Here is a 2,888-nt window from a genome sequence, read left to right as displayed (position 1 = left end):
ACATATGCTAGTAGTAGGTGTATTAGGGTGTTTTATCCTGGAGATATCTGTCCTGTGAGGGCTATAGCATCACTCTTGAGTGTAGCCGGGCGCTAATGTCTTAAGGACAGCGTGTTGAACACGTGACTCACTCTATTTTCCAAAGTTTTGCCTTGTTGCTGTTGCGGAGATACGGGGAGCTTGTTCATTTCGTCAAAGCAATCACTTCCATTATAAAGGAGCTAAGTATCACTACAAGAAAAACTGGATTAAGCGAGCTGGCAGTTTTGGTTGCAAAAACCCATATTGAGTCGCTCTAACCCTTAGAGCGACTTAATTTGGCTCTCGCTCTTGAGTTGCAAAAGGTGGGATCTCTATAGGTCTAGAGCAGCTAGGCACTTGCTTTAGTAATCAACCAACTATCATGTAGCGTCTTCTTTGCTGCTTGCTTCATAGATAAACCGACCAACCTAGAGCAAGCAAAATAAAAATCGCTTCATAGCTAGACCGACCTTCCTAAAGCAAGCAAAATAACCATCGCTTTACAGCTAGACCAACCATACTGGAGCAAGTGAAACGCCTATCGGTTCATAGATAAACCAACCATACTAGAACAAGTGAAACACCTATCAACCATCCTAGCGAGTAATATGTTAAGTTGACATAAGCCTCAATCAACCAAACTGAAAAACAATTGGTCTCTTAAGGGTTTTTGAAGTAAGAGATTTGAGCTGGTACAGACTTTGAACTTGTATGAAATTAGTTGCTCTAATTCTTTATCAACAGAGGGAATGTTCCGGCCAGCCAATTTTGACGATGAATAAAAATTAATACATTAAATGCAAAGTTAATTTAATTTATTATAACTAGATTCAATTTACAATTTTATATTAAAAGATCTACAATTTGTTTTACAAAAATTAAATAAAATACAATCTCGTTTCTTTGACAAAACAAATTACAATTACATCATCAACATACTTTAATTTTAAAACGAACTACTTCTACTTTTAACACTACAACATCAGAATTATTCAAAGTTCACAGGACAAACTTACATAAAAATACTAAAAAGATTCATACTGCAACGACTTGATAACATTCAATCAATCTATTTTCTAAATCTGATTTTGATCGTCTTTGAAACTCTCCTTTCCTCTTGTTAATGGATGTAAAAGAAATGTCTGCAAAAATAAACCAATACCCAAATCAATTTACTAGTTAAAAACATAAATCCTGTAAAATAAAGTAAAAATGAACTGAAATTCCTTCATTATTTTTTTCAGTGAGAATGAGAAGCAACAGATCTAAGCATACCACCGACAATTCCAAACTTAAGCATCAATCTAGTTCTTATGTCGTCACTCAGATTACAAGGAAAACAGATCTCATTTTTGACATCCCTTGTGTTGACTCCTGTGGTGGAAGCTTGGCTTGCCATTTCTACACCAAATTTCAGACATGCCGCTGATGTTATTTCAAATGATGGAACCAAAGCAACAAATACCAAACAATCAGTATTCGAAAAAATAAGAAAAAAACTGAACAAGGGAATATTATTTTGTGACTCAAAAAACGTACCAACATACATGGACCAACTTCATGTAACCAAATAATTAAAAATTATGGACGCATGAAATACAAATGAAATCAGAAAATGAACAAAACAATCTATACTTCACAAGTTTACAAACACCCAAAACTCACAGCAAGTGCATAAATGAAATTCATACAAAAAAAATCCATGAAACAACATTGTTTACCACTACTGAATTAAAAAACAACGAGATCTATCAAAAGGAAGAAAGTTATTAAGAAACTAAAAAATTACAGAAGGGGATTGGAAGATTCCATCCCAACCAAAAACAAATTTAAAATAACTGTGCATCAAGATCTATTAATTAGATCCATCCTTGGCATCATTAAAAATCTACCAAGCTAGATTATAGACGCAATCAGCCCATCGAAAAAAAAAATAAAACATCACATTCATAGAGACATTTTGACGAACACCTGACTGTAGTACTGATATCCCTAAAAGGAGAGATAAAAATTGTACAAGAAAACCGTATTACACTTACCTAAATCATCTTCATTGGGCAGTCGATAAAAGAAGCAACACGGTTAAAAAAAAATTCAAATCAAATCCCAAAACAATACCAAATGTCTCACCCAATAGGATGAGAATAAGACCAAATCCTTGCACAAAACAACCATTAACAAAAGAATAATTCTTAGAAATCTATTAAAAATAAAAAATAGATAAAGAACTTGAACAATCGAGGAAACAAATCATTTTTATTCAAAATTTCAACTCAGTGACCATCATCGTTGAAATCTCACAAAAAATCAGAATAAATACATATACAGCTGCTCAACCAACACAACCCCTAATTTTCCTCAAAAAATGAGAAAAAATAACCTTAATTTAACCCATTTGAGAGAATGAACATGCAGCGCTTAATATGCTACTCTTCGATGATGAAGTTTAGAAGCAATCATGATGAAGTTTTGAAGAAACAAATCATAAGAACAAGAGATTGATCTATTTGATTATGATCACTTTTCTCAGTTTAGGATTTGAGGAGAAAGAGCGCAGACAGAAGGTGAGCGGCGGAGATCTACTAAGACAAAGAAAAGTGAAGAAGAAGAAGAAGAGAAGATTGTGAGGCGCAAGAAGAGAGAAAGAAAGAGAATAGAGGGGAAAGAGAGCTGATAAATGAGTGGACAGAAAAGAAATAGGATTGCGGATAAGCTTTCTATGGATAAGAAAATTACAGCCGTAGATTAATATCCGTATGAGTTTTGCGTTTGAGTTAATATACGTCGGATAACATTTTATTTTCATACGGATCAGGATTGTCACTTTAAAGTGATTTGTGTTTTCTTTGTGCATCATACGATGATTT

At 33.8% G+C, this 2,888-nt stretch overlaps 1 long non-coding RNA gene across 1 annotated transcript; it reads right to left on the bottom strand.

The window, feature by feature from the left end:
- Positions 1–835: 835 nt before the first annotated feature.
- LOC113303877 lies at positions 836–2,642 on the bottom strand. Its single transcript, XR_003337835.1, has 2 exons — positions 1,297–2,642; positions 836–1,163 (listed from the first exon to the last, which is right to left on the bottom strand). It is a non-coding gene; the product is annotated as an uncharacterized LOC113303877 (long non-coding RNA).
- Positions 2,643–2,888: the final 246 nt, after the last annotated feature.

Source organism: Papaver somniferum, chromosome 8 (assembly GCF_003573695.1).
Source record: "Papaver somniferum cultivar HN1 chromosome 8, ASM357369v1, whole genome shotgun sequence".
NCBI classification, from domain to species: domain Eukaryota; kingdom Viridiplantae; phylum Streptophyta; class Magnoliopsida; order Ranunculales; family Papaveraceae; genus Papaver; species Papaver somniferum.
The sequence above is the reverse complement of the archived record's forward strand: the minus strand, read 5'-3'. Positions and strand labels throughout refer to the sequence as shown.